A 13278-nucleotide genomic window follows, 5' to 3' on the forward strand; every position below is an offset into this window, starting at 1 on the left:
CCTACTAAATTTAACCCATGAACGGCATTTTCTGCGAGCCTAACTTCAAGCCAAGCTGCTCTCCAGATTTTATTGCATTGTAAAGAAAAGTAATTGATATTCGATTTTTGATTAATAATTGATTTATGTGGATAGTGGCATTTATGTGGTTAGTGGCATAGAATTTAGCATTGCGTCATGGTAAATGTTATTCCTACTAAGTGGAAGTAGTTGTGTTTTTTTTATATTATACCCAATTGTTTTTATAGAATTTTAAAGATATCATTTTGAGAATTCAACTCAAGTATTAAATACAAGAGTAAACTTTTATTACCTTAAAAGATTGTCGAAGGAAAGCATTAGGTTTTTATGCTATGTGAAGCAATACATAAAGCAGATCAATAATGAAACATTGTTTTTTGTTTTTTTTTTTATTTTATTTATTTTTTTTTCTATTTTTTTTACCATTATTATACTTATATCACATTATAATCAATACTCATTCAATATCTTTGAGTTTTTATGACATAGTCGGGAAAGTTCTCAGTTTCTAAAAAAGAGTCTACCCTTTCAGGGGCTCATATCACACATTAGTCAATATTCGTTCAATATTTTTGAAATTTTATGTCATAGTCGGGAAAGTTTTCATTTTCAAAAAAAGAGTCCACCCTGTTAGGGGCTCTTGTCACACAAAAAGAGTTCACCCTTTTAGGGGCTCATATCACACAAAAAAGTCCACCCTTTTAGGGGCTCATATCACTCAAAGAGTTCACCCTTTCAGGGGCTCATATCACACACAAAGAGTCCACCCTTTCAGGGGCTCATATCACACAAAAAGAGTTCGCCTTTTTGGGACTCATTTCACACTATAATCGCCAGTCCTTCAATAACTTTAAGTTTTTCTGGCACAGTCGGGAAAGTTTTCCATTTCAAGGAAAGAGTCCATTCACTAAGGGGCTCATGTCACTCAAAAATTATGCGTCAAATTCGTCACATTTCTGTTGAAAATGTCCAGAAAGTTGTGACGTTCAAAGTATGGACAATTTAGTCCTTACAATTAGTTGGATCATTTCTGATCTCGGAATCGCCAGTGTCATTAGGATCACCGGAGAAGGCTGCATCCAGATTTTCTGGCTGTAGAAAAGTAAATAATATATTAAAATTGTTGAACATCAATTCACAGATCATATATTACTAATATAATGAAAAAATGGCTTAAATGAAAAAGTTCTTAAGCAAAGATATTGAAAACAAGAAACGAAATGTAACAGCATATCACATTCTCGTATTTTCTGAATATAGCCTAATTGTCACAAAAATATAAAGCTAAGTACATCTGCGTCAATTTAGAAAGAAATAAAATTCAGTTTGAAGTAGATCTACGTTAATTAAAAAATTTAAATTCAGTTAATAATAGACTTTTAAAATGCAAAAAATATGTAAGCAAATTTAAAAAAAGTAAAATTTTAAAAACTCAATAGCTTTTGTTTGTATATTTCCAAGAGACTCTCTTTACCTATTGGTCTATTTATAGAATAGAAATAGGCACTTTATCATTGCTTTAAAAACTTGATTTTTAGTGCTAAGGGAATTATAAATAGTTAAAAAATTTCAACTAATTTTTCTGAAAATCATTTTGCTAGTGAGGAATTTTGAAAAAAATTTGTGTTGACCCTCCCCCATAGGTTAGGCTAGCAATATTTATACTATTTCCTCTAAAAAAATCTATATTGAACTTTTAAATGAGGAATTAATAAAAGGTTGGCTGAAATGAAATTAATTTCTGTATAAGCCTTGTAGAAGAATAAATGTTGACATACCCCAAATAAAATTCTAAATTGTAATAGGAGAATATATTTAAAGTATACTACTTCACTATACTAAAAAGACCATTTTGAACGCATGATTTTGATGCATTTGAAAATCAATTTGGTTTATTTGATAATTTTTTTGAATTTTTCATTTTTTCTTGCAAATAGAATTTTTAACTTTAGATATGTAGTGAAATGTAGTCCAGGTAGTTTAGCTAGATACTGACGAAAAAAGTTTGGTAACTATCTTATCTCTTGAGATTTGAAAAATACTTTTTTCTGAATTAAAATGAAAGATTAATGATTAGAAGAGCTACAACTTTTCCTATTTCTTAAAAATTTGGCATCATAATCTCAAAATTAAGACCCCTTCTACTCTATCAATATTGAGCACAACACTGTTTTTGCTTACCTTTTTACAAAGAAAAAAAAAACAAAATCGAACTCTTATTGGGTCAGTGTTATGAGGATCTTTCAATTTATTTATATCGATCTGGTATCATTGCTATTTAAAAGTGAAAAAAAAACTGAAGCTGCTAACTTTGAAATCAAACAAACCTCACTATCCTTATTACCATGTTTCTACACTAGCCCTACGAAGACTTATGTTTTTTAATGATACGATTCTAGCTGGCTTAAAGATGGTTAGTTACATGCACGCATATAAGTAGAATACAAAATTTTTGCCGTTATTTAATTGAATTTATAAAAATGGAATAGAGAAATAAAAATAAATTACATATAAAATAAGCATTAAGGATGCAAGCAAGCAATATTAAATTACCTGAGCCAAATTGAGATCCAGATATTCTGATCCAATTCTTCCCACGAAGGGTTTAATCACATCATAGTTGTCCAACACAACATCTTTAAAAAAAGATTTGTGGTTGAAGGGCTTTCCCTTCTTTTTCTCAATCACATCATCTTCCACCAAATAGCCATACTTTTTAACGCCAGATCTTTTGACGTTGACTCTAAAAGAAAAATTAAAATAACAGAACATGGGCCCTAATCATCCATTTTATCCAATAAAACTATGATTTCACGCTTTACTGTCTTAAATAAATGTTATGGAGAAATTAAAAAAATAATCATAAAAAATCATTTTAACTACAGAGCCAAGTCTTATGGGTAATGCAAACCTCAACATTTTCAAATGCTTTTTCAATCAAAATACCTTTTCAAATACCCTTCTTTCTTAAATTTTGCTTTAAAGCTTACGAATAATTCTTCAGATTTTAAAACATTTATTTAGTTTTTCGATTTGATAGTTTTTTGATAATTTTTTTTTTTAGTTTTTCTAATTTTCGATTCTTAAAGTGGGAATTTGTCATTCCATTACTGATATAGGATCTAAAAATACTGTGTTATCCCTCATCACTCTCTCCTTACTATATATTTTTAAAATCGTTGTCAGAAACAAAGTAAAAATATACATACATTAGAGGTCTAAAATTGAAGTAAAAAGAAAAGCATTTCGGAAATCTGAAAATTACTATCAAGGGAAATGTACCTAAAAAATCAAAATATGTTTGATTGCCATTGGAAACAGCTATGAAGGGAACATTAATTAATAGAAGCCTCTTCAAGCGTTGATGAAACATATTTTCTAAGTTATTAGTCCCCACCCTATTTTTAATGGTGATTCATTATATTAAGGTAAATTTTAGGTTTTTTCTCGTACATTTTTGTACTTCATTTTCAGTGAGGACTCTGAAAATGTACATTGAGGGCAGTCATAACGGAACACCTTTTGTATTCAAAGGTTATCGGGTGCTGAGATTCGGAATCATTATTTTGCAAATTTTGAGTTGAAGGAAGGAATTTTCAATGTGATTCGTTTATACTTTATTCTTTCGATTTAAGAGAAATTATTTGAAGGGCCATCTAAATTTTATTACTAACTTTTCCTGCGTGTTTATTATTGTAAATTTAGCATATAAATTATCATTTTTAAAATGTAAATATTGAAGCATTTTCTTTCTGTATTTGCCGCAATAATTAAAGCAGGCTGTAATCGGGTGCTTGCAACTCGAGAAAAATTTTAATGATTATGCCTAACCATGTGATTAAAATCAGATTTAATTGGATATTCCAAGTGGCGTCACGCTTGTGTGTTCATCTCGATTGGCTTCTGAATTCATAAATAGCACGACTACCACTTTATTTGCAGGTATCCAACTACAACGAATGCAAATGAAATAATAACGTACATTGGAGGCAAGAGGGCAAAAAGAGTGAGTATGTCTAAAAGAATCCTATTTAAAACTAAGCATTATGCTGAAAGATACTACAGAAAACGCAGTTAGCTGCGACTGAAAGAGACTATACAATTTAGTACAAATGAATAATTAAGTATAGAAATAAAAGAGACACCAATTATTTCGTGAACTAAATGGAACCCTGTTATTGTTGGTTTCAAATTTTAGTTGAATAATCCAGTTTAAATTGGTAAGTACAATCTTAAAGTCGTCATCCGTATGACCCCGGCAATATGTCACATACTTAAAGCAGATTACGACTGGAATATAACCAGCCTATTATCTTCTTTAGACTTGATTTAGAGTGCCTTATGCCCTGGTTTCTTCAGACAAACGCCTTCTCTGGACGTCAGCGGGAAGTTGACGCACCGCTGCCTCCAACGAAATACTGTTTTGTTTAGCTCAGCGTGAGCAGTTGGTCCAACGCAGACATTATTTCGCATTGCACATGCGTAAATACCCTAAACAAGTATTTATTTTGAATTTGTATTGATTTTGTTACTGTCGACCAGTGCTTCAGAGAACAAATAATGACTTTGTTCAAGAAAAAACACATTATAGCTTAGCTAAATGAAGAAGAGGAAGAAGAAGCTATGCTTAATGTTAAAATCGAAATCTTGATTGATTTCAATGCTCTGTTGGATGTTGTCCGCCATTACTTTTGTCGTTAACGTTACGTTGTAATGCAACTGCAGCTGATTCGGACGTCAGTCGTCGTTCAAACTGAGCGTTCGATGACGTATGCTGTCTAACTCACAAATTTCCTAATCAGGGGTTAGCCCTCGCTTCAAGCTGACGTTTTGTAACACCGACCTGTCCTAAGAAACCAGGCCTTCACTGAGGCACTAAAACATCTTTCACTTCGATACTGGTACTGAATATAATGCTATAGACAGAGCTTAGCACTAAATGTTACGTTCTTTTGCTCATCAAGTGAAGATATCGCTGAATTCGTGAGAATTCAGTAACATACACTGAAACATTTTACTAAACATGTTTGTATATATAGCATCGATGCTAGCTGGTATATATAAATCAAAATTTATAGTCGATATGGTAATAGTTTACTAACCTCGGCGGCCTCACTTGTATTTCGTGATAACGGTAAATAAAACTTGCAGTAATCCGAAGGTGACGTGAGTAAAAATAAAGACAGCAAAGATAACTTGGTAACCAAAAAAGGAGTTTCGATAAAATTTAACGAAAATTGATCTCTAGTGTAAAATCGGGGGTATTAATCTTGATTTGGCGATAATTTTAGTTCAATTTTGCTGAAATCTCATTTCTTGTTACCAAATATACTTCGCTGCATCTGCTTCTAATGACGTCACCTTCGAGTTACCGCAGTTTTTGTTAACCGTTATGGGATTGGTTCCTGTTTTTTTTTACATTTATATATATCCGTTTGTTTGCAAATCGCAAAAAAATGAGAGGTTCCCCCGATAGTAAACTATTCCTAAAAATTGTCACCAAATCAAATAGCCTCTTGATTATACACATTAGTTATTGTTATTTTATCGCCACATTTAAGAAAATCAGGTACTGCGATTAAAAATAAATTTCAGTAAAATGATTGTAACCTAATTATTTTTGGAGAGTTAATCAGACAATCGTCAAAAGTATTTTTTCTAAAAAAAGCATACTTAAATATAACCATTTTTTATACTTTATTTATAGTAGCAAAATATAGGTAACTCTAAATCCAAATCACAGATATAATATTGTAGAACAAAATTATTATAATAGGTACTAAACACTCATTAAGCGTACAGTTTAACTTTTTTTATTATATTTATTAACTTTTCATTATTAACTTATTTGACTCTAATTCAAATTAATATCCTAATAAATGATTAATTAAGTAATAATTTGACTTACATTTGCTTTCTTATCCACTTTTTTACACCAAAAGGCATTTTGAAATATCTCAAAGCACTTAATCAAACCTCTTTTTATAGCAGTTCAATCAAGAATGATACTTTTTTTGGAACATCGCTATTTTAACAATTGATATAAATTGTTAGCATTGTTACAACTTGAGAAAATCATCATTGTTAACAGTTTCGTGTCGTTATTTTAAAAAATGCTTTATTGTTGTCTTATTTTTTATTTTTAATTGTTGTGATAGGCAACTGAAAAATAGATTTAACTAATGGAAATTGAGCAACCAACAATATAAAAAATAACTTTGTAAAATTTTAACGAACTTGGTAATTTCTCACAATTATGTGGCTTGAATTGAAAATTTAAATTTAGAATTGTAAAAAAAATCATTTATTTATTTTTAATGTATATATATATTTAATATTTTTAATAAATTTACATTTATTTTTTAATAAACTAATAATTTTAATACTTTTTAACATGTATTTTAATATATGCCAATAAAATTTTGTTGATTTATGGAGAAAGGAATATTTTGAAATATTCCATTGACTTTAACTGACATAGTTTAGAGCGTCAAATAGTTAAAGAAAAAATTGGAGGCGAATAATAGGAATTCACCTACAAAAAGTTATTCTGAAAAAGAAAAAACAGAATAGTGCTGCTTTAAGTCTTGGGAATAAAAGGGTTTTCCGAGTAGCTAGAGTGCTCACATTTGAGCTGGAGTTCAGTACCTGAAGCCAGTAACAGTCGAAAATTTATTTGCTATTTTAATGATGCATGCAATTGTACCGCGATTTTTCATCTAATCTAAGATTAGATCCCACTCACACTTAAAGAAACCAATTTTCGGATTGGGGGCATGACAAACGTCAAAAACTTATGAAAACATGTAGAACTATGAAAAATTAAACGTGAATATTAAATAACACCTTTTGAAGTTTTTGATGGTGTTAAAACAGATATTTAACAGTCATTATTTGAAGTCAGAAATTATAGGGGAGATTGGAGTCAAATGTAACAGGATACGATTGTAACAGAGCAAAAATTTCGAGTGTCAGGCTCCAGATTTGGCTCCTAGGTGGCGCACAAGGTGTACTTAATAAATTTACATGTACACCCCTACTGGCAACCATTTTTATGTACTTTTGAAGGAGTTACTACGTAAGTACTTTTTTTGGTATTAGAATATTATATTGTAACAAAGTAATTTTGTTTAAACAAATAAAAATTATTAACCGAATATGTAAGTGGACACCTTAATTAACATTTAAAAAAAAGATTAGTTTTGTTAATTAACTAGCATTGTTTTTAACAAATGAAGCTGAAATGGCGTCTTGGGGACGATTGTAACAATAAGTAAAGGGACGATTGTAACAGCTGAAAATAAATAATCTTATGTTTACAAACCATTACTTAACTCTTTAAGAACCACCAATAGTTTCCTATATCATTTATATTATGTTGCATGTGCATTATTTTATTTGTCACCTTTCACAGCATAAATTAAAATTTTTAACCCCTTAAAGTTAAAAGTTTAACCCTTTAGGTCTCTGCTCATTATTATTTTTACTCCTAAAATATCACTACTATTTTGATCAATAAAAAAATATATCACAACTATGATAATATGTATAATTAACTATGTTTTAGTTGAATTTATGAACTGTTACAATTGACCCCGTAAGTGGGGACAATTGTAACAAGTGCACGACTGTCAAAAATTGTTAATAACTAATATAATAACATTTAAAATAAGGTATTTATTTCCTTTTCTAGTAGAGGATAGTCTACTTTACTCGTCTGTCAATTAATACTAATAATATTGGATTTTTTGTTTGTTAAAAATTGTTAAGTAAAAATTTTACAATTGACGCCAGTCTCCCCTGGCTATGAACAACAGAATTTTTTTTCCCTTAGCCCATTAGTTAGAACTGAAAATTTAAAATTTCAGTTAGTAAGCAATATCCGGTCGACTCTAATAAGTTAGTAGCCACTTTCTCCTCAAACCTAATGAGTCCATTTTTTGTTGTATGCCTGCTTAGGCAGTAGGGGTGCGAGTGTTCCTGTTTTTCAGTGGCGCCATCTATGGCCAGGAATTCGACTTCTGCCACACCATTCACACAACCACAAACCCGTTTATAGGGCGGGTCACATTTACATACAAAAGAGATAGGACATAGAACACACAGAGAGAGATAGAAACATCCATGCCTTGCCCGGGATTCGAACCTAGGATCTTTCTGATGCAAGGACAGTTCTCTGCCTCCTACACAGGCCGGTAGGTAATGAGTCCATTACCAAGACCGATAGGTTCTATTCATTTAATAGCTACTTTTGACCCTTTTTTTGCTGCTTAGATTGAATTATATTTTTTAAAAGATTCACGTTATACAAATAATCTAGGGCTATAAAATTTTATTCATCAATAAAAATAACATAAATATGTGGCAATATTTAGTTAAACATACTGAATTGACTTCTTCGTACAAGAAAATTTGATGCACAGTACAGAAATATTTTTTTTTAAAGAAAAAAAGATGGGAATAGGAGTCTGCGGTTATTTATTTTATTTAAGTAGCCACTTCTGTTCGAGTGGTTCTTTTCAGGTCAACCCATTAGACTTTGTCAAATGACAATATTATTTGTAAACTTTTCAAAATTATTGCATTTGATAAAATTCAAGGCAGAATAAATGAGTTTTCACTAAAGGTAAATAATTTTTTTTTCCAAAACGGATCGGAGGCGCCGAAAGATAGTCAGATATTTCTCCCATTCCCTTCTATTCTTCAACTGTGGGTGAAACATCTCACACTATTATGTACAGTTTGGAAAATAAATAAATAAATAGATAATGGATTAAATTTTTAAAAAAATGATTACCCGGAATAACTTTTGATTTAATTATCGGATTTCGACGTTCTAGGACTCAATCATAATGGTTTGGAGGAGATACCTTAACTATTACTAACCCTCTATTATTTTATTTAATAATAGTCGAAAAAATTTTTAATTGTAAAGTATACAATTTTTTACATCATTTTAAAGTATGTTATTTTAAACGGAAAAATACAAAATGTTGTTAAAGAAATTGGTTTAATAGTTCCTGAAAAATCGAGTTTTAAACAAAAAAACTTTTGGAAATTCGATTTGTTAGGAACATTTCATCGATTTCGCTCCAATTTTATGCCACTTAAAATTATGTCTTCTGCCACTTAAAATTATGTATTTTATTTTATTGCATACTTTACCATTCAAAATTTTTCGACTGTTATAAAATAAATTGTTTAAAATATTAAACACTTACGGAAATTTATTTTTGCATGAAATCGCCTTTTGATAAACGTTTTTTTTACATTTGCGGGCAAAAATTGTTCAACTCGCTTAAGAAAACTTCAAACATGACGAAATACGAGAAAAATAAATGTAACGTTAAGGGATCGAAAATTTGGAAGAATGGGGACCATATTTTGGAGATTACGGTGATTTTAGAGGTCAGACATCCAAAGCCGTCAAAAAAAAATTGTATGTTATTCAGAGAAAGTACGCTCTTGAGTCTGATTCTCAGCTTCAAATATCATCTTCATTAATTAATTAGCATATTTGATGTTACTCTCTAGAATCTTTAAGATTGAGTCCTTTAAGGAGATGATCCGATAATTAAGTCAAAAATTATTCAGGTAGTCCATTTTTTTTTGATGCATTGTAGCATTAGATAAGAATTTTCTCGTCATAAATAAGAAAATAAAAAAATTAATCATAAAAAAGTATCGAAAAGAAAAACTTACTATTTTACTTTCTACTTGTTTTTTTCAAAATTTATATTTTATATGGTAGAAGTGTAAGCACTTTATGTGTACCTACTTTTGCATTTAATACACCGCAACTGAGTATTTATACACAAACATTTTTTTCAAATTAATTTGTATCTTGTTTGTTTATATTCACTTCCAACAAAACGGTTTATTCCATCGAATCTCACATCAATAATTGATTTTGGCAGGTGATGGCTGATGATTTTTCCTGTTTGGCGAAATTAATTCGACAGGAAAATAAATACTTGATGAGAAAACAGTTTCATAATTATCGAGGAGCCCATTATCTTCTTAAAATTCACTTTCCTTTCCAAAACTATCAGAGAGGTAAAGATATTTAGGCAATCCCATTATAACCACATTCAATGCTTGTGTCTTCACACTCACTGTGTTGAAAGAGAAAGAAAGAGATAAGAGAAGTAGTCGATAGAGATAGAGAAGAGATAAGAGATTAGTCTATACTCCCCACCTAAGCTTCCACAGAGGAATTGAGGACCAGGGAGATCATTATCACATACTTGTAATTAATATTCTTTTTGAATCAGCTTTTGTCAGGTATTTAAGGAGGCTTAATTCTAAAGATTTTCAGCAATTGTCGACGAAAAGTCATGGTGGCTCAGGGGAGAGCGCTCGCTTTCTTATGATCTGACCCTGGTACAAATCCAAGCTATTGTTACGGTGGTTTTGAGACACTAACTGCGACTATCTATTTTAACCAGTGATCGTTTATTTTATGCATATATTGTCGAATTCATTTACATACTTTAACTATTTAAAATACTTAAATTAATAATGCTTTAATCTAATACAAATTTAAATAACAAATTAAATTAACTAAAAGGCCTTGATTAGTAACAAATAAACTAATTAGCATGGAGAGAACTTACCCATACTGATGTTCATAGTGGAAATTGGTGAACCTCTAATGACTCGGTTCTACTCTTTCTACTACTGCTTTTGTTGAAAATGTGACGCTTATCGTCACTTAATTCAGAATCGCAATAAAACATTTAAAATAGATTTATCGTAAATTGCAAAATAATGGATTAGATTGAAAATACTGTGGAAACTTCCATTAGTACATAGAACTTAAGCAAATACAAATAAACACTCTTGGTTAAAGTTAAGAAATACGTGTCGGAAAGGGTTAATCACAAGTTTATAGTCCAAGTTTGATCTCTTATGTGACCTTTCCAGAATTTAGCAATAGTTTTATCGAGCAAAAAGTTTAGTATAAAAGATTAAAAAAAAGACAACAAAAAGAGAGTAGTAGAAAGAGTAGAACCGAGTCATTAGAGGTTCACCAATTTCCACTATGAACATCAGTATGGGTAAGTTCTCTCCATGCCAATTAGTTTATTTGCTACTAATCAAAGACTTTTAATTAATTTAATTTGTTATTTAAATTTGTATTTGATTAAAGCATTATTAATTTAAGTATTTTAAATAGTTAAAGTATGTAAATGAATTCGACAACAAAACGATCACGAGTTAAATTTATAAGTAGTAGTTTGTGTCTTTAAACCACCGTAACACTATGGATTATCTAAGCGAATAACGCACTCGGCTCGTACCGACACCAGTGCAGATGTAAAATATTCTTTGGAGTTGCCTTGCTGTCATGCTAACAGTGGGAGGTTTTTGCAGTTTTCCTCTCCATGCAACACAAATGCGGGAAAAGTCCTCCACAAAGACAAGTTTCTCTCAATAGTTAATCCATGAGCTCCCTTGTCTTCCGGATTGTGTTCAAAATTGCAAGCCTACGTAGTTGAACATTATTAGTCGTAAACCCAAAAATTGGGTCGGCTGTTCAACGACGATTATGAAATAACCCATTGTGCAACTCTACTGTGATGTAAATAAAACACCTACCCCTATCTATCAACAGAGTGACGAAACATTTAATTTTAACATTTTATTTTATTAAGTTTGATTTCTTTTAATATTTTACCTTAAGTAATTTTAATATAATTAATAACTCTTGCCTTCCATATTGGGTTCAAAATTACAAGACTAAGGAGATGAGCGTCGAAACTCAAATATTGAGTCGAAAACTCAAATATTGAGCCGGTTGTTCTACGACGGTTATAAAATAAAATAAAATTAAAGACAAAAATAGCTTAATTAACTGTGTAAAAAAAAGAGAATAGAAACAAAATTATCTTAGTATGCCTAGTTTCATTATAAGATTTGAATGCCATATAAAGACTTTTGATTATCATATAAATTAAAATAAAATAATCATAGTTAATTTTTAGTGATGGATTAATAAAATTTTTAGTAAGATATGAAGGAAAAATAAAGAGTATTTGCTCCCATAGCGGGACTTTTGGCAATTAAAGCATTAGAGCAATAAATCTTATCATTTCAAATTTCATAGAATTCTCTGATTTAATATTTATACAAAATAAGCTCACCAAATTTTTTTTAATTACATTAGTTCTGAATTTTTATTTAAAAGTGAATCATATTTATAATATCAGGGCAATTAATCATATCAATTAGAATTTTATAGAATTTGTTGGGCAAGTACATTTTCAAAATGAGAATGCAAATCATTTTCTATTCTGTAAGTTGTGACATTTTCATACAGAACTGAAATATCAGAGCAATTAATCATATCCTATGTAGAATTCGTTGTCTAAATACATTTACAAAAGGTATATAATGATGATTTTCCATTTCATAAGGTTTGAATTCTTACATAAACTGAATTATATCTAAAATATCAGAGCAATTAATCACATATCATCTAGAATTTTGTAGGAAAATATTTTTTAAAAAAAATAAATTGGGGTTAGGCACATACTAGAAAAGGAAAATTAATTCATTGAAAATTTACCAAAAAGCTTGGAACAAGATACATTCGTCAACTTAAAATGCATAAGAATATGTCATAATTTTGATATAATTTAAATTTCCTTACAGTTCATTTAATTTTTTGCTTCTGAATTCTCTCCTTACGAAAAATAAGATTATCGATATAAATTTTCCCTTACTTTGCAATTCAAATCACTTCGCAGACGAACATATACAATTTATTTTGGTAACAAACGATATATGTGTTGATTTTCCACATGAATACACGCAGAAACCATTTATTTTATGCAATTTTCTTCTCGGAACATAAATAAAATCAATCGTGAGGTGTTTATGAAAATATTCTATAGCTATTCGCTTTTAGGGAAATGAATCATAAAATGGAGAAATTTATTTACGTTATTTATCGAAATGATTTATTGGAACTATTACGCAGAATTGATTCTTCAGTGAATGTTTATATTTACATTGTAACATGCTTGAATAAGCGCCTTAGCAAATTAGGAAAGAAAAGCTTCTGCATTTTCGATGTAGATTAAGAATATCTAATACATTTAGCATTGCATCAATAAATATCAAAATAAGAAATGAACATAGTTTGTGTTTTACCGCTAAAATTTGGAAATTAATTGATCAACAAATTATCTAGTAATAACCAAATTAACTAGGGTGATCTGCTGAAGTATCAAAAAGTGCTTTGTTTCTAAA

At 30.0% G+C, this 13278-nt stretch overlaps 1 long non-coding RNA gene across 1 annotated transcript; it reads right to left on the reverse strand.

The window, feature by feature from the left end:
- Window positions 1-468: 468 nt before the first annotated feature.
- On the reverse strand, window positions 469-10765 carry LOC139426312 (uncharacterized). Its single transcript, XR_011637550.1, has 3 exons — window positions 10638-10765; window positions 2575-2764; window positions 469-1113 (listed from the first exon to the last, which is right to left on the reverse strand). It is a non-coding gene; the product is annotated as an uncharacterized lncRNA (long non-coding RNA).
- Between the last annotated feature and the right edge of the window lie 2513 nt (window positions 10766-13278).

The sequence above is a fragment of the Parasteatoda tepidariorum genome, chromosome 8, assembly GCF_043381705.1.
Source record: "Parasteatoda tepidariorum isolate YZ-2023 chromosome 8, CAS_Ptep_4.0, whole genome shotgun sequence".
NCBI lineage: Eukaryota > Metazoa > Arthropoda > Arachnida > Araneae > Theridiidae > Parasteatoda > Parasteatoda tepidariorum.